The following is a 20387-nucleotide window of genomic DNA, read 5'->3' on the forward strand; positions in this document are numbered from 1 at the left end:
AGAGGCATGTTGGTGTCAGTAGCTGAGGGGGAGTGCTGACATTGGATTGCTATTTGGAGGCTTCTGGGGTACCTCTTTGGTAAGTTAGCTCTCAATTTAAAAACACATATGTATGGCCCAAATATAGGGACTCTCATTGTTTAGAGTAGGACCATCCTATTAGCAAAAGCGCCTTGGCGTGGCAGGATGGCTTAAACATACATTTGCAAATGTGTGCAACAAAGACTTTTGCATTTTTATCTACAGTAGAAATGGCAGATCTGTTGCTGGCTTTAGCAGTGTGCTGGGGGAAAAAATGTTGTGTGTATGTTCCTTGCAGGATAACCCCACCCTTTCAGCACCTGTTATGGCCTATAAATTGATTTGAGCAACTTCCACTTTTGTATGAAATCCTAATATACCAGTCATTGCACTCTTTTTTTCTTAATTTGCACTACAAAGTATAGGGTTTGGTATACTCCCTTATAAAATAGCTGTGTTGGTCATTGCTGAAATCCTAATATACCTGTCATTGCACTCTTTTTTTCTGAATTTCCACTAAAAAGTGTAGGGTCTGATATACACCCTTATAACAGAGCTGCGTGGGTCATTGCTGAAATCCTAATATACCAGTCATAGCACTCTTTTTTTCTGAATTTGCACTACAAAGTGTAGGGTCTGTGTCACGATCACTAGGAGTCTTGACCAAGAATTTACCAGATGTAGCTTTACTCATCAGAGGCTGTAGACACCTGGGTTGGCACAGGGAGGATTCAGAATAGGAGGTGCAGTTTGCAAGGAGTCTACCCGAGAGACTAGAGACTGAAAACATTGGAGTAGTTGTTGTTGACGAACATCTTGTTGTTCCACCCGAGTTACCAGGTGTTGCAGCAAATCCTCTTCTCCAGGAACTCCCGCAAGGAAGTATGGGTTTTAGCGGCTTTCACTGTGCAGGTCGCGGCCCCCTGGAGAGTATGGTAAATAGACGGATACAGCTATACACAATGAGAGCAAGGGCCTCTTTGAGCTGGATAGGAGGAGGAATGCCAGAAGATTAGATCTGAGGAGTAGGAATAGTAATGACACAGCGAGAATGATGACCAGTAGTAACTGGGAATGAGAAGTTCCGAAGTTCCTAGAATGCAGGTAAACAGTAACAGACGGATACTTCACAACTGATTCCATAAACTATACGAGCAGCCAATAATACAAAGTAGCAGAGAAGTCAGCGTCTAGTAGATATACCACAGATGCAAAGTAGAAACTTAGTCCCAGTAATAGATAACATACAAGGTAGCGAGGAGCGGTCTGCGGCTGACAGGTATTACCACTGACGTAAAGTAGAGACTTGTCCAAGTGCAGGTAAGATACGAGGTAGCGTGGAGCGGTCTGCGGCTGACAGGTATTACCACTAGCGTGGAGTAGAGACTTGTCCAGGTGCAGGTAAAATACGAGGTAGCGTGGAGCGGTCTTTGGCTGACAGGTATTAACACTGGCATGGAGTAGAGACTTGTCCAGGTGCAGGTAAGATACGAGGTAGCATGGAGCGGTCTGTATACACCCAAAGACGAGTGCTCCATTGCTAAGAGTCATTGATGAATAAGAAGACAAGCAGGTTTGTCTTCTGAATTTTCAGGCAAATTCAACAGTGTTATATTGAATAAACAGACACATAGGTTGAAAAGGAGAAGAGGGAGACATAAAATTAATCATCTTCCTCTTCCTCAGGACTGTCAATGGTGTTATAGTCTCTTAGTACGCTGTGGATCAGCCTGCGACAGTCCTGAACGGTCATCTTCTCTCTTTGGATGTGGCAATTCCTGGCAAATAGCATCCTTAAAGCAGTTCATTAGGCTACAGGCCTCCTGGATTGCCCCAATGATGTGGGTCCCAGGAAATAATCCATAAAATACCGAATGGTATGAAAGGCAAGTTGTGGGCACACTGTCCTTATGTTCATGTTCCAAGGCATCCAACAGTGCCTGTGCAGTGGGGCAGTCCCAAAAAATACGCTGTGCTGTTTCCCTTTTGGTGATACAGAAGGGGCAGTGGACATATTGGCACAGGTTCTGGGAGTGCATGAATGTCCTGAGAGGCAGACATCCCTGGATAGCTATCCATGCAATGTCTTTGTGTCTATTAGTCAGCCTCTGAGAGGCTACATTCTCCCACATGTGTTTTGTTTTGTTTGTAATCTGCACTTTACATGAAAGGTACCTAACTAGATTATAATTTTGTGGGAATTGGGGCTGATTCGAAGCTCACTGATGAACTTGCTTTTTGCTGGGAATTTCAGTGGCTCTTTTTAGTGCATTGTCTGGCACCCTGGATTGGTGTGTGTCTGATAAAAGCACGCATCCTGGGGGGGTCAGCGCCCGTTGCCATGTATTAGCTGTAAAATTACCTCACTTATCCAAGAAACAGGTGGAGCGATCGTTGCCATGTAATAGTTGTAGAATTACCTCACTTATCCAAGGAACAGGTGGAGCAATCAAATGAATCATAACTGGTTTCATGATCCAAGGACAATTACATCTTGCACCACTTTTCTTTTCTGACACTGCTGTGTGCCAATGTGTCCTAGATGTGCTAGGTACTGCTGTGTGTTTGAGTCATTTCTCTGTCGCTTACCATCCAGCCAAGTCGCTGCAGTATTGGTCCAAAATTGTATGAAAATAATAATGTGACCTGTGAGGTGGTGTAAACGGACTGTAAATTACTTAAAATTAGTGTTAGTGAGGTTAATATTAATGTAGGAACAAAAAAAGAGCAAAATTACGTGATTTTAGCATATTTTAGCAATTTTTCTAAAAAAATACAGTTCCAAAAATAAAACCAAAACACACGAGGGTGGTTTTGCCAAAACCAAAACATGAAGCTAATCCAGATCCAAGGGCAAAACCACTTCACGGGGATCAGTGAGCATCTCTAATATATATATTTATATTTGATAAAGGAAATAAGTTACCACCTAGTGCAATACTCCTATTCTTGTAATCACAATTGAATTAAAAAATTGCATACCATAAGGGTGATCAAACACAGCTCATCGGTATAGTATGATGATCCAATGTATTTCATGTATATTTCATTTATAAATGTATATTTCAATGTATTTCTGTTCTCTATATCCTAGGATGATGACATAAAACCAACAGCGAAAAGAACAAAAAATGCTGTGATATTGTTAGGAACCCCTCCAACCGGCACAACACAACCTGGAATCTACTCTGCCAGTCAGGTGTTCACTGGAGCCCCTGATGGTGGGGACAGACTGGGCCGCAGACTGGCAGAGGGTCGTGAAGTGCGTACCGGCTGGGGAGAACCCAGGCAAGAAGAGTCAGGTCCACGCAGAGGTCAAGGCCGGCAGCAGACAACAGTATCGATGGAAAGGCTGAGGTCAGGGGTCACAGGCAGATAGCAGAACAGGTAGACAGGTCCGGGATCAGGGTCACAGGAAACACGAGCGAAGTTCAATTCAAGCCAAGGGTCATACACGGGGAGTCAAATAGAGATATCAGGATACAGGAACAGGAACTAGCAGGTCAGCAGACTGGAGCACAGAAGCTATAACCGGCAATGAGGCAGCAGACCTCATTGCCTTAAATACAGACAAGGACCAATCAGCAGTGAAAGACACTCCTGCAGAGTAATTACAAGTATCCAGCAGGGCCAATCAGGGCTTGTCCCTGAGCTACCCAGTTGCAGGCTAATGCCTGATAATCAGCCCTATAGACTGGCTATTAATGCGCATGCGCCCGGCTACCAGCACCGCCGGGACGCAGCGCTAATGAACTAGCGTTCGGCCGTTGCCCTGGTGACGGCCGGACAGGAGGAGGAAATGACGTCCCGGTCGTCAAGGTGACGGCCGGGACGCTGGGGCGCATGGGAAGCGTGCCGCGGCGGCTGTGAGTACCGCCGCGGCTCGTGACAGTACCCCCCCCCTTGAGGAGCGGTCAAGGAACCCCGACACCCAGGTTTTCTTGGAAATTTCTTGAAGAACTCCTTCAGTTGTTTGGGAGCATGAAGTTGTCTCTGGGGAACCCAAGAGCGTTCTTCTAACCCGCGGTTCCTCCACTGTATCAAAAAGTGCACCTGTCCTTGCACTTTCTTGGAATCCAAGATTTTCTGAACACTGTACCTCTGTGGCTTGCGTGAAGACTGGGCTTGAGCTGGATAAAGTACTGGTTTCAACAGAGAACAATGAAATGTGTTCGAAATTCTTAACGAGCCTGGAATTTTTAACCTAAATGCGACAGGGTTCACCTGCTTGATGATGGAAAACGGCCCGATGAACTTAGGGCCCAATTTCTTGCAAGGTTGTCTGAGCCTGATATTTTTTGTAGACAGCCAGACTTTCTGGCCAACCTTAAGGGAGCAGGTGGTACGGTGTCGGTCCGAATTTTTTTTTGCAACAAGTGATGCTTGTCTTAAAGATGAGTGTACTTTCTTCCAGATAAGTCTGAGATCCCTGGCAGTGGAACGGATCTCCTGGATACCAATAGACTGGAGTGAATACAAAGAGTTAGATCTGGGGTGGAAACCATAATTGCAAAAAAACGGAGAGGTTTTGGTGGATGAGTGACAGGAGTTGTTACAGGCAAATTCCGCCCAGGACAACAAGGAGGACCAGTTGTCATGGAACTCCGATGTGTAGCATTGCAAGATTTTCTCCAAGGACTGGTTAACCCTTTCCGTCTGCCCATTTGACTGAGGGTGGTATGCAGATGACAAACTGATCTTGATTCCCAGGAGGGTACAGAATGATCTCCATAACTGCGCTATGAACTGAGAACCTCGATCGGAGACGATGTCCGTAGGGAGTCCATGGAGGTGGAAAATGTGTTGAATGAACAAGACGGCCAAATCTCGAGCAGTAGGAAGCCTAGTTAGCGGAATGAAATGTGCCATCTTGCTGAACCGGTCTACCACGACCCAAATGGTATTGTGTCCCGCAGAGGGTGGCAAATCAACTATAAAGTCCATGGACAGATGAGTCCAAGGTTTAGCAGGAGCAGCTAACGGAACTAACTGACCTACCGCGCGAGTCCTGGGAACTTTGTTCCAGGCACAAACTTCACAGGACAGGACATGACTCTTGATGTCAGCAGACAGAGACGGCCACCATACAGTACGGGAAAGGATTTCCATTGTTTTGTAGATTCCAGGATTCCTAGCAGTCCGACTGTTGTGTGCTTCAGCAAGGACCGTCTTTCTTAGATGAACTGGGACAAACAAACATCCTACCGGAGTGTTATCAGGAGCCAACCTCTGGAACCTTTGTAAGGTACAGCTCAAGTCTTGAGTTAATCCGGCATGGATCATCGACACAGGAACAATAGGCTCTGGGCTAGTGACTGGAGCATGATGTGCCAGGAAACTTCTGGACAGGGCGTCCGCTTGAATATTTTTAGAACCAGGACGATAGGTGATAATAAAATTGAACCGAGTGAAGAACAGCCACCACCGAGCCTGTCGGGGGTTCAGGCGTTTGGCTGACTGGATATACTGCAGGTTCTTATGATCCGTTATAACGGAGATTTGGTGTGCAGCGCCTTCCAACCAGTGTCGCCATTCCTCAAAGGCCCATTTAATTGCCAGCAATTCTCGGTTTCCCACGTCATAGTTAGTTTCCGCTGAGGAAAATTGACGGGAAAAAAAAGCACATGGATGTAAGCGATGGGTCTGGGGACGCTTTTGTGACAAGATGGCCCCAGCCCCGACGTCAGAGGCATCTACCTCAAGAATAAACGGTACCTTAGGATCCGGGTGTCTGAGGACCTGAGCAGATACAAAAGCTTTCTTCAGGGTTTCGAATGCATTTATGGCCTGTTGTGACCAAAGAGCTGGATCACCTCCTTTGCGGGTCAAGGTGACGATAGGAGGCACGATATCAGCAAAGCCGCCAATAAATCTCCTGTAATAATTGGCGAATCCCAGGAACCTCTGGACCGCCTTGAGGTTATTGGGTTGTACCCAATCCAGGATTGCTTGGACCTTGGTTGGGTCCATGGAGAAACCTTCTGAGGAGATTATATAGGCCAGGAAGGATACCTCCTGGACCTCGAACTCGCATTTCTCGAGTTTAGCGTAGAGATGGTGTTCCCGCAATTTCTGTAGGACTTGACTGACATGACCCTGGTGCACCGACAACGATTTTGAATATATGAGGATGTCATCTAAGTAGACAACAACAAAGTGTCCCAAGAACTCACGTAGCACCTCATTAATCAAATCCTGGAAAACGGCAGGAGCATCACTAAGGCCAAACGGCATGACCAGATACTCGTAGTGGCCCGAGAGCGTGTTGAATGCCGTCTTCCACTCATCACCTGCTCTAATGTGTATGAGATTATAAGCACCACGAAGGTCAATTTTTGTGAAGACAGTTGCTCCTCTTAATTGGTCAAAGAGTACAGAGATGAGAGGAAGGGCATAGGTGTTTTTAACCGTAATAAGGTTCAGCCCTCGATAATCGATACAGGGTCTCAGTCCACCGTCCTTCTTGGCCACAAAGAAGCACCCTGCTCCTACTGGAGACTTGGATGGCCTGATAAAGCCTTTCTCCAGATTTTCATCAATGTACTCCTGCATGGATTTGGTCTCTGGACCGGAGAGAGAGTACAAGCGTCCCTTGGGTAGTTTAAAACCTGGAATTAGCTCGATGGCACAGTCGAATTAACAGTGCGGTGGTAGAGTATCAGCAGCCTTTTTGGAGAAGACATCCCAGAACTCATGATACTTTAAGGGAAACTGCTCCGGAATGGACTGAACAACATGCAGAGGTAGTGTCAAGCAAGACTGTGAACAATAAGAGCTCCACTGGACAATCTCTCCTTTTGCCCAATCTATGACAGGGTTATGGTGGGATAGCCAGGGGTGGCCTAGAATCAAAGGAACTGACGGGCATTCGATGAGACGGAAGACTATGGATTCCGAGTGGAGAGCCCCAATGTTCAATTGTAGTAGCGGGGTCTCCCAGGAAACCTTACCGCCTGGCAATGGAGTACCATCTAAACCACATACCGTGATGGCAGATTTGAGTTTAACCCGCGGAATTCCAGCAGAGCGGGCAAACTCGAAGTCCATGAAGTTGCCTGCAGCTCCACTATCAATGAAGGCCGACAGACCCACAGAACAAGCACTGAACGTGAGTTGTGCAGGGATCAATACCGCATTTTTCGGGGAGACAATTTGCAGACCTAAGTGAACTTTCCCCTCGTTCCCTAGGCATGCTCGTTTCCCGGCTTATTTGGGCAGGAATGGGAGAAATGGCCTCTTGTGCCACAATACAGACATAGGCCTTGTGATCGTCTCCTGTCTCTTTCCTCAGGGGAAAGACGATATGCTCCTAATTGCATTGGTTCCTCACCATCCGGGGAAACAGGAACGAAGGCGGATGGAGGTGATGATGTCTCCTTTTCAGTTTTCCGCTCCTTATACCTCCTGTCAATTTTATTGGAGAGGTGCATCAGATCCTCCAGAGATCTAGGAGATAGGTATTGCACCAAAGAATCTTTGATCTGTTCCGATAGGCCGAGACGGAACTGACTACGTAAGGCGGGGTCGTTCCATCCACTATCAGGTGACCATCTACGGAATTCAGCGCAGTATTCTTCTGCCGACCGCCGGCCTTGTTTCAAGGCCCGTAGATGAGCTTCCGCGGAGGCACTTCGATCCGGGTCATCATACAGTAGACCCAATGCCTCAAAGAAAGAGTCTACGGACTGCATGGCAGGACTGGTCTGTGGCAAAGAAAACGCCTAGGACTGGGGGTCACCCTGTAGAAGGGAAATAATAATCCCGACTCTTTGCTGCTCTGAACCGGAACCGAAAATAGAGCTTGCAGCTCTTCCTGAAATTCCGAAACAGGATTCTATTTCCGGAAAACCGATCTGGTAAATTCATTTTGGGCTCACAGATGGGATCTGGAGTAGGTTGTGAAGATTTTGTGGCTTCTTCTTGAACAGACATACGCTCAGCCAATCCCTGCATCATCTGTTACAAGGACTCAACATTATAATGTTAGGAACCCCGCCAACCGGCACAACACAACCCGGAATCTACTCTGCCAGTCAGGTGTCCACTGGAGCCCCTGATGGTGGGGACAGACTGGGCCGCAGACTGGCAGAGGGTCGTGAAGTGCGTACCGGCTGGGGAGAACCCAGGCAAGAAGAGTCAGGTCCACGCAGAGGTCAAGGCCGGCAGCAGACAACAGTATCGATGGAAAGACTGAGGTCAGGGGTCACAGGCAGATAGCAGAACGGGTAGACAGGTCCGGGATCAGGGTCACAGGAAACACGAGCGAAGTCCAATTCAAGTCAAGGGTCATACACGGGGAGTCAAATAGAGATATCAGGATACAGGAACAGGAACTAGCAGGTCAGCAGACTGGAGCACAGAAGCTATAAACGGCAATGAGGCAGCAGACCTCATTGCCTTAAATACAGACAAGGGCCAATCAGCAGTGGAAGACACTCCTGCAGAGTAATTACAAGTATCCAGCAGGGCCAATCAGGGCTTGTCCCTGAGCTACCCAGTTGCAGGCTAATGCCTGATAATCAGCCCTATAGACTGGCTATTAATGCGCATGCGCCCGGCTACCAGCACCGCCGGGACGCAGCGCTAATGAACTAGCGTCCGGCCGTTGCCCTGGTGATGGCCGGACAGGAGGAGGAAATGACGTCCCGGTCGTCAAGGTGACGGCCGGGACGCTGGGGCGCATGGGAAGCGAGCCGCGGCGGCTGTGAGTACCGCCGCGGCTCGTGACAGATATTGCCTTTTTCTACATAATCACCCATGCAAAACCACACTGCTCAAGCACCCATGTGAAGAACACCCTTATAAGGTGCAGCTATACCAGAGAATCTACTTTTTTATAACTTGTTTAAATCTGTGGAAATCCAGTGCAGACAACATCTGTTCGTGAAATAGAATCATTCCAATCTCTATATTCTTCACCAGTGACAAATAGATAAATTGCCTACATACCAGCAATCATGTATAAAGATGCATATCTCCTTTCTTGGGCAGAGTTTCAAAACTTCTTCAATATAAAACTCCTTCAATCTGCTTTATCACACTTAATGTGAACTCTCAAAAAATATTATAACAACATAGTGTAATACCCTAAAAAAACTCTTTTATTCTGTCAAAAAACAAAAGATACTGCACATACATTAAAAATTCTTGAGCCAGATTTATCTGATTACAGATTCAGTTGAAGTTTCTTTGGAACAGTCTGAAGACTTCTTATCACCATAAGATCCATATCAAATAATATTCATTAGAAGGGTAGGAATTCTCTGGGTGGACATCTCTGAAGTCCTACCCTTCCAATGAATGCTGTTTTATTTGGATGTTATGGTGATAAGAGTCCTATGAGCATTGTTTGATCATTCTTATGGTACACAATTTTTCCATTTGATTACAAGAATACAATTACAAAAATAGGATAGCATTCTTTCCTTTATCTTTTACAGATCTTTTATAACTGGTTGAACAAACAGGAGATATTGAAAGGAATTTGCCACCTTACTACAAGGGAGTATGTTCTATTTTTTTTACAGAACTATTACTCTGGGGAAAATAAGAAAGTTGGATTCCATAATAAGACTATTATATTAAGTCCATTAGTAATCATATAGAATTATAGAATTTCAGAGCCACTTGCTTTTATTTTTTACAAATATATATATGTATATATATTTATAAAGAATTGAACCCTTTGATGAATTTGTGTTACGAAATGCATAGAGTGGTCTCTCTCGTGCTGTTTACTGTTAGACTGGGTTCCTGTTGAACTTCCGATGCCGCCACTTGGTCCAGACCTGGTGTTGTGTTTCACAGGAGATGGCCTCTAGTTTCCACTCATGACTTAGATAAGGGAAATTATCTTTTTTTTATTGTAAGGGTTGTTTAACTATCGTCAATAAATACCTTTTTTCTACTACCCTACACATGTGTGGCCACACTTTGTGGCTTCTTTTTGTTTTTTTTTCAGGATAATCTTCACCTCCACATTGGATCTATTTTCAAGTATTGATTGGAGTGGGATAAGCGAGCATTTTAATTCCAGATAAGCTCTTTTTAACTTATTCATTGTACGCAGTTTATATTTGATAGTTTACACAATATATTGTACATTAGCATTATCACACTATGGGCAGTCTCCAGCTCTATTTGTTTCTCTATCACTACACTACTCCCTTGCTGGTTGGGTTTTCTGAGCAGATGTTATCAAATTAGTGGATTCAACATTTTGGAGTGCTCATTACAGAAATATATATATATATATATATATAAGAGATGCTCAGGCTCGGTTCCCCGAGAACCGAACATACCCGAACTACATACACAGATCCGAGTACCGAGCCGGCTCGGTACTTTCGTTCACCCTCGGAATTGAAAATGAGGCAAAAAATCATCATTATGTCGTTGGATCTTGCGAGTTTTGGATTCTATAAGCACCGCCCTCCGAAGCAGCTGCTGGCACTAGTCATGATGATAGTAATCCCTCTACATCTTCTGTTAAAGCCTATGATAAAGTGCATAGTATTTTTAAGTCAGGGAAGCAAAAAAGTCAAGAACGACAAGTTAAACATGTTGCTATTCTAAAAACCTGGCATGAGGAGACCCCACTGAGAGAGCATAGACTAGGCTCTAAACTGCAGATGCCCACTTCCATAAAAATGCACCTTCCATAGTAACTATTTCACTGTGGCTGATGAAGCCAAAGGGACGGGTGTATGGCAAAGAGGGCAGTTTTGCGCTCCCTGTGGAGTTTGCTTAGTGCAGCTGGACAAAGCTAAGGGGAGGGGTATGTGGCAATTGGGACACTTTGCCACCATCTAATAGAGGAAAGAGTGGTGTGCACCTTTATGCTGGGAAACCACAGTCTAAGGTTGCAGAGAGGGTTAAATCTGTACACACACACACACACACACACACACACACACACACACACACACACACACACACAGAGCAGGAGACCAGGTGGCTCCTCAACCATTTCACTAATGATCTCCATTTTCTCACTAGCAAACTCATTTCTGGACCTTTTATGGGCATGATACTGAAATGTAATGCAATTTGAGCAATCTCCCTTATCAGAACTATTTTGGTATTTGTTCTCTGTGATGTGTAGTTTTGTAAATCGCATCTTGACACATTGCACAATTTATGTGTAAAAATCAGGATGGCGGTTTTAGATCTGACAGTTTGAAGTAATGCGTTTTGATGACCGATTTACAAACTGCATATCAAAGCTCTAAAAGCCATGGTCTCTTGCAAAACCTCAATTTCGTAAATTTCCCTTATGTATTGCATTAAACACTTTAATAAATATACTTTTGTAAAGTTATGTGCTTGTTCACAAAAAATTAATTTACATTTGAAACATCAGGAACTTCTGTCAGTATTTAAGTAAACTAGAATATAGTTCAGTCTTTCAGTATTATTTGTCTGAATTTTACATGACCTCAGATTCAATTACATATAAGAGGCAGACAAGTATTGTAACATGTCCTGAGCTTTACTAGATATTTTCCTGATAGGGATAACATATCCTTTTATCCTTCAAAGCTGGATCAAATTAATACCACTTAGATATGAAAATGTGGAATGGTGAATTAATTACCTCTACAGTATAATGCTGTCTGAGGTGAGGAAAGAACATTTTAATTACTTTTGATGAAAACTGTATTACTCTGTAATCTTAAAATGAAATATTAGAGAATAACTAAATCCCCAAATTAAAATGTTGTATATGAAACATGAAGGTAAAGGCACTTTTCAGTTGTTGAAAACAGTTAGGATCAGAGATCCCACATTCAAACAAGTGATTATTCTGTGTAGGCTTAACGGAAAAAGAAATATAAACTGGGCATAATAAACATCAATATTTATAAAGAGACAATTTACCCATATTACTGCTCTCAAAAACTATAACAGTGTAAGGGGTACCCAACCTTCAACCCCACATTCACTCATACTACAATTTTGCATATTCACTTGTGGTTGGTTTACCCGTAGAGGCCGGACAAGAGCCAATCAGAGAATGAATATACACAAAAACAGGTCTAAAAATAAATAATACTTTTTCATACCTCTCATATTTTGATGCTGGGGAATTCAGAAATGTGGCCACATCCCACTGGGGAGGTTCTCAAAACAGTCGGGAATTTTGTTTTTATTAATTTTTTTTTTATTATACATAAAGAAGAAACAATAAATATATATAAATAAACATATACAGTTGTACATTTTCCTTCCTGTGTCACAATAGCATAAAGCCTCTATTAACTTGGTGTAAACATTAAATTATAGGATTATAATAAGTTTCTGACAGATACAGAGTAACTCTTTCCCAGAAGAGATAATGCCATGCTTTGCTCGTGTGGAGTAATATTATATCATACAACTGGAATTTTTTTTTTTTAGAATTTTTTATTTTAAATGTTCAGTCAAGAAAATACAGGCAGCAAAAAGATAATACTGTGTAACATACACAACAGTTATTGTGGTATATTGCGTACTAGGAAAATAGACAAAAATAAACAGTTTTACAGTTTAAAGAGCAATATTAAAAGTAGGGTGTAGGAACAAAAGGGATTGTGGGGGGGGGGGGAGCGAGGGGGGGAGGTGGGACCACGAAGATAGGCACTGTGAGTGTTCAGAGTGTAATTAGGGTGTGTTGAGCCCAAAGCAGAGGGAGGGGTGCATGTCAGGAGGGGCTATAGTTATCGCACATGGGTCAGGTCAGAGGAAGTGGTGAGTTGGGGGGAAAGGCCTGTTCAGTGCCTAGCCATGGAGCCCATACTTGGTTAAAGAATGGCCTCTATCGTGGAGGTATGTATCACATGCAAAATCTGCCTTTTCAGGGCAAAAGGGGATGGGGGTGAGGTATTTTCTCCTATTAAGGGCTATGAGTGATTTGGCTGCTGTTAGGATGTGGGCAGTTAATTTCTTGCAGAATTTGTCCAGGTCTTGAGTAGGGTAACACAGAAGGAATACTCAAGGATCTTTCGGGATGGAGGCTTCAAATAGAGTATTTAGAAAACTATGGACTGAGTCCCAGAAGAAGGTGATCATCGGGCAGGACCACCAAATATGAAGCATCGTACCCCTGCGGCCACAGTCCCGCCAACAGTAGGACGAGGAAGAGGTAAACATTTTTTGGAGTCTTGTGGGAGTGTAATACCAACAGTAATAGATACTGTAGGAGGTTTCTTTAAGTTTAGTTGATATAGAGCATTTAGCTAGTCTCATATCCTCCCAAGCCTCTTCCTCCAAGGTCCTTTGCCCATTCGTCCTCATGAGGATTTGGAGAGGGAAGGGCAAAAGTGAGAAGAATACTATATATTTGAGAAATCATGCCCTTGTCCAAGGGATGTCATCTACAAATAGATTGGGATGAGGGGGTGAGATCCCTAAGAACATAGGTTGGTGGTAGGGATCGCAAGAAATGGCTAATTTGGAAGAACTCAAAGGGGCTGAGAGTTTGGGATGGGGATTGGAGTTGGAGATCTGCTAGCGAAAGCCAGCAGCCCTGTTTGAAATTTAAAACTTGCATGAGACCAGTTACGGTGGATCGTAGAGGCAGATCCAGGAGGGTATACGAATTGTGCCAGATAGGGGTTAAAGGGGATATCGCAGTTGAGAGTTTTTGTTTGGAGGAGTTGGAGTCCCAGAGCATGGTGACAAATTTGATAGAGGAAAGTAATTTAACGGTAGGGGGGCGGCGAGCAGGTGGTATGCCCCAGAGAGAGGTAAGATTGGGCAGGGTTAGGTAGGCCGATTCTATATCGAGCCATGCAGTGGAGCCGGAGGGAGCATATGATGTAATGATTTGCAAAAGATGGGAAGCCAAATAGTATAATTTGAGATCGGGAAGGCTTCTTCCCCCTCCAGGGATTGGTCATTTTAGGATAATGGCTGAGATTCTTGGAGGTCTGTGATTTCAGATAAAGCGAGTGAGTGCCTTCTGGATGTTGTCGAGGAAAGAAACAGGGACAGCTACTGGTAGGGTTTGGATAAGGTATAGCCATTTGAGGAGTATATTCATTTTCACAGCTATGATCCTGCCCAGCCATTAAATAATAAGGAGGTTCCAGAAGATCAGGTTGGATTGCGTCCTGGATATAAGGGGTAGGAAATTCTCACGAGCGCGGAGGTCGTAACGAGATGTGAGGAAAACACCCAAGTATTTAATCTTCTTGTTCGGCTATTTGAAATTAAAGTTGGGTAGGGAGATCGCTGGTTGGGTAATCAACAGGAGCAAAGAGTGAGATCTTGGAGTTCATAATACTAAGAATAAGAATAATAAGCAGGGATTCCTTACTATAATGGCTGACAATGTGCGCAACAGAACACCACAGTGATGTCCGGGGACATATTGCGGCTAATTGAATCTCATCCTAAGAATCGTATTCTGAATTTTCTTGTACAGTAGAAATTTATCAATGATTCTATTTCATGAGGGGTTGAATTATCTGTATTTTATCAATGCTATTTCTTGCTTAACACATTACGATGTGCTTGTAAGTACATATAAAAATGTGAATTTGGAAATGTATGATTTTTCTTTAATTGTTGGAAGCTGTAAAGAGAGCCCCTTGGGCTGAATTTATCCCTTAAACTTCTTAAACTTCTCTTTACAGATTCTGCATCTTGCGTTAGACAGCGATAGCGTAAATTCTTGGTTTTCCCAAATTGTTAGATATTGTGTGTGTAAAAATAGTTCTTCCTCTAAATTCATATTCGTGAAGTGTTCTAAATGTTGCAACTAGTCCAAGATGTACCTGAACATACTGTAGCTGCACTGGTGACTGTCAATATGTCAGAAAAGCCAAGTCTTTTTTGTTTTTTAGGCAATACTTAATTATTTTTTATCTATTGTTTTTTTCTGTTGCCACATAAAGTTACTGAAAGTATTAGTACATTTATTTTAAAGGTGACAGATTTACTTACACTAATAGGCAGAATTAGAAAATAATATGAAAGTTTAGGGAATATATCAATTCCGTTATCGGGCCAATCAGATGATAAATGACTGATTGGCCCAATAACAAAGTAGTGTGTACCTTGGAATGATGAATGATTATCGCTCCAAAGCATATCAAATCGTTGATTGAGATTTTCAAACTGAACTGAAAATCTTGTTCAGCAATGGAACGATGTTGTTCCGATTCTGCAGTGTGTATGCCCTCACAATCAGGATCTCCATAGAGTTTACAGAGCCATGATCTTTTCAACCAATGGCTATGACAGATGAAAAGCACAGATCTGAAGGTAAATCTTGTAAAACATGTATAGTGTGTACACAAGAATTGGCATGCTGGTTGGAACTTTGTATTTTTATCAGTCATTGTTATAGATAACACATTGGAAGAAGATTTTTGAAGTGTGTACCTAGTCTAACAGAGAAAGATTTAAGTGCTTCCAATTGTTCAATTGTGTGCTGATTTGATCATTACTTGAGAAGAGAATGGACCATTGCATTAAGGTTAGTTAAAAGGAGAATTTTTTATTTGTGAATGTTAATTTTACATCCTGTGAAGGAGCTAAAGATTAAGGCTAGGTACACACTGGAGCATTTTCATCCAATAATCGGGCAAATCAGCCAACATACAACTGTTCGGTCGGAGGTCGGGGTAGTGTGTATAGTGATATGATGGTCGAAAGCCATACCAAAGTGTCGATTGTCGGCTCATTTGGTTGGTTGTACTGTTTAATTTTTTCTGACCAATCCACCTAACAATCATGTAGTGTGTATAATTTTCCAATTGATCCACGACTAAGTACCGATAGTTGCTTGAGCTGTGACTCCTTTGGGGCGTGTGTATGTTAATTTCTGATGCCTGTACCAGTCCCATGTGGTGTGGTGTCCGCACATCACTCATTTTGTAATTAGGTGATTCTAGCGGAAAAGCAATAGCAGCTGTCTATTGCATTAATGCGTATAGCATACGTCTGCCAGTTTAATTATAAATCTTTGTCTGCCTCCTTAATTATAGCTATGTGTCAATTTATTGTACACTAAATACAAATAAATAAATAAAAAGGTTAATTATGTGTATTACATTTGTCTACCTGCATATTTAAATACACTTTTGTATATAACACACATTTTTGTGTTTCCTATATGAGTTAAATTTTGAAGATATGCCTCCCTGTTTAATTTTGTACTGACACTTGCATTTCTAAGGTGGCCCGACTAGAGGTGTCAAGCCAACTACCTCTGTTTCCTCGACATTTTTTTCCTCATATGTTTGTGAACTGCGTACACAGGAGGTTAAACGTCTTAAAAAGTTATGCAGAACACAACAGGCCATCACCACTTTGTCTATCTTGTACAAACGTAGATTAACAGCAGAATGGAAAACTCTGAATCTGTTACTGAGAATTCCAAACGCATTTTCAACAACATGCCTAGCTCGTGACAGTCTATAATTAAATATCCACTTTTCTGTAGACAAACTGCATTGTGGGTAAGGTTTCAGTACATTGTTGTGGAATGCAAATGTTTCATTAGCCACAAACACAAAATGTAGTCCATATTTTGTATTACTTCCGGTTGGAATATTAAGATCATAGTTTTTTAGTTCTGCATGAAAGGGAATCTACTCCAATGCACCACCATCAGACACTTTCTGTTTTTACCAATGTCCACAAATAAGAATTCATAATTTGCATACATGTGTGTAATTGTGCAAATATCTCTGCCTCTCTATCTCTGTGACTGTCCTACATTTTGTCAGCAATTTCCTTTTTGCTATCTGTTTATCACGTTTAATTTGTTTCTCACAACTGCTTTCTCCTGCTCTCTTTCTTCTTTTTAAGTTATTTCTTTAACGCCTTCCTTCTCTTTTTCTTATTTTTAATGGTATTTCATTCCATTTCATGGCATCATGCACACATAAATGGGGCATGATCATGCCATGTGTTGTCATGCTATCTCTCCCAGAATGTGCTTAGTGCTTCAGAAGGCTATGCTGACAAATACCCTCCTGTGAAATCACCCGTCACCTGCCACTGGTGAATGGGGAGAAACCACCTGGGAGTTGGTAGAAATGTGCCAACTCTCGGGATGGTGAGACAATCACTTTAAAACGGGACTGTATTTCTTCACTTTAATTTTCCATTTCTCACCTTCTCTCTCCCTCCCTATTTAAGTTATTTCTCTCTCACTTTCCTTTCTCCCTCTTCTTTTCAGCATTATCACATTCAAACTTCCCTATTTACCTGTTATCTGACTTTTTACTCATTCTTTTCATCCCCCGTCTGACAGTCTCTATCTCAAGCTCTAAGACTTAGAGTAACCTTGAGGATCCCATTTCCCTTAGTGGCGCATAATTTACTTTCTCCCTGCACACTTTCCCCCACCATTAGTCATCTTGAAGGCTACACCCAAGAGTTTCCAAATTGGGGGTGTGCACCATAGCCTCACATTAAATTGCCCAAGGCAACTTAGTAAACAAGCCATGTTCCATGTGCTTCCTAGCCCAAGTGCAACAGGAGAGGTAAATCAAAATTTCAGCACCAGGCACATGTGGCCATACAGTAGCCAACTGCATTCATATACTTAAAACCAATGAACAGGAGTAGCCCCACAAAAGACAGTCCACAATTAGACATTTTTTTACAGTTACAGACTAGGTTAACTGAGAGCACTGAATAGTGAAGTGGAAATAAACCAAAAAAAAATCACCCCACATGGCAAGCAAAATTAGGACATTATGGGCCTCATTTAGAGTAGGACACAAGTACTTCTGTTGAGTGCAAAAAGCACTTTTGGCCAAACATCTGTTTCAGTTTGCACTTCAACTAAGACGAATCTCCCTGTTGCACATCTCTGCACTTAAAGAAGCTAGAATGTAAAGGCGTCTTCACGCACTTTATATGCTATTTTGAGTTAAAAAGCAACCACAAATAGGTCTCAGGAGGATACATATCTGTTGTGGGTACTTTCAGCTGGTGCAAGATATCTTAATGCATTAAAGAACAAAGTAAAAAATAATTAAATAAAAAAAAAAGGTGTGCACCACCTCTCAAACAGCATAACCAACCCTTGTGCTGTTTTTTTTTGGGGGGCGGGACAATTTTTATTTTTTTTTTACATTATTTTTTTATTTAATAATCTGCTTTACAGGGCGCTGTGCATGATACACATCGACCCATAAGGAAGGTAAAGAGGCATGTTTCTGCAATTTGCACAGTATTCTAAGTGGCATGGATCTAAGGATCCGTGCCACTCTAAATACTGTGTAAATTTACTTATGATTTTATTGTAAATTGCATCCAATTCTAAGTGAGGCACTATATATAAATAAAGTTTATTTTGTTAATCTGCAAAATAATTAGTCCAATTAAACAAAACACAAATCAACACTGAGAATACTTGTCTAGAAGTACAAAAATATAACAATATGTAATTAGTGAAGACCTATAAATAATGGACTGTATGTCAAAGAGTAATGGTCACTGAATAATGAAAATGCTACTCCCGATATTGATCAAATACAATGAAATAAATTAGTCAATTGTGAAACACATTATTTTGAAACTATAAATAAATGATAATATGGAAAGTAATATATGTGCTAAACTAAACCTACATATGACCAGAACAACGAACACTGCTCAAACTAGAAGCTGGGAGTCTCTAATGCAAAAGATTTTTAGTTCTGAACTCTTAAGTTGCACAAGTATTACTACTAATGTTGATTTTTAGTTAATTTTGTCATTTGCTTTAACTAGACTAACCATTAACAGTTTATATAATTTGGATAGTTGAAAGGCTGGTTTCAAATGATATTTTTTAACTAATGATTTTATGATTATTTGTTTACACTAATCCATATTGAGATTAATGTCTTGGATTTTTTTTTAACTAATTAATAAACTGATATTGTTTGATATTCTTTGAGATCAAAGATCAGATGGACACTTTAAGGACTAAAAGCTCACTTATACATGATTAATATATGATTAACTGTGTAATATAACTATATAATATAACTTCTGTAATATACATTAGCTTATAAGTACACATTTGGATTACGCTGTGGACGCCCATCTACCACATCAAGGTGTCCTCATTCAGATTGGTAACTACACAAATTACTTATATGTATAGCATTAAAGAACATAAATATAATATATATTACACATATATACAATATATATATATAATGAAAAGAACGTTAATAAATCATATATTCATAGAAATGTTACAACCAGTTAAAAAAACACAAAAAAATAAAGATAAAAGGTAAAGAGCACACTAGTAATGGAGCATTCCCATCAAGATATATTTTCCAACCCAACATCCTGGGCTTTGCCTTTAATAAAATTGCCGGTTTAAAGGCAGGCGAAAAAAAATCTCAGAGAATTGGTGATTTTTAAAAAAAAACCTAAGCTTGATAAATAATGCCCTTATTGTACAATTTTTTTACCATTACACATGTTTCATAAACTGTTGACATTATAATCACCATCACTGCCAATGTCTCCACTCCATATATATTAGTAGCATATTGCACATTTTCTAGAGGATTAGGTATGCTGTATTCCTCGATGGCAGAGGTTTCCACACTGCAGTACTCTCACTTAATATTCAGTATTGCATAAAGGAAAAACCAACCATATAAGCTTCAATATTTTATCCAATCCATGTATAATATTAAGAATGTTTTTCTTAATATTTTAAAGTAATAGACCACCAGAAGAATCAGTCAACTTACTACCTTCATCATCATCACCATTTATTTATATAGCACCACTGATTCTGCAGCGCTGTACAGAGAACTTGTTCACATCAGTCCCTGCCCCATTGGTTTGTCCCCTATCTATTTTTATTTCTATCCTGCCCCATTGGAACTTACAGTCTAAATTCCCTAACATACACACACAGACAGACAATTAACCTACTAGTATGTTTTTGGAGTGTAGAAGGAAACCGGAGCACCTGGAGGAAACCCACGCAAACACAGGGGGAACATACAAACTCCACACAGTTAAGGCCATGGGCAGGAATTGAACTCATGACCCCAGCGCTGTGAGGCAGAGGTGATAATCACTTAGCCACCTTGCTGCCCCTTCTTGTGTACCTTACATTTTGTACATATTACTTACATGAATTCAGATATAAAGTAACTAGAATAGTCCACATCTTAGTTCCATCTTGTAATAGAAGATCCTATGGGAAGATGAAAATAATCAATTTGGATAAGGTCTATGAGGAAGTCATGCAAAAATCTACATGCCAGGGAAAAGTGAGAGAGTTAACCAAACAAAAATATTCCAAACAAGTCCCAGACATGGCTGGGTTCAGAGGAAAAAAGGCTCTCTAGAATCCCAGGAGCAAATCCCTTTCCTTTGAAAAGGGGAAAAGCTAACTGTGCAGC

The sequence above is a fragment of the Mixophyes fleayi genome, chromosome 3 (assembly GCF_038048845.1).
Source record: "Mixophyes fleayi isolate aMixFle1 chromosome 3, aMixFle1.hap1, whole genome shotgun sequence".
Taxonomy (NCBI): domain Eukaryota; kingdom Metazoa; phylum Chordata; class Amphibia; order Anura; family Limnodynastidae; genus Mixophyes; species Mixophyes fleayi.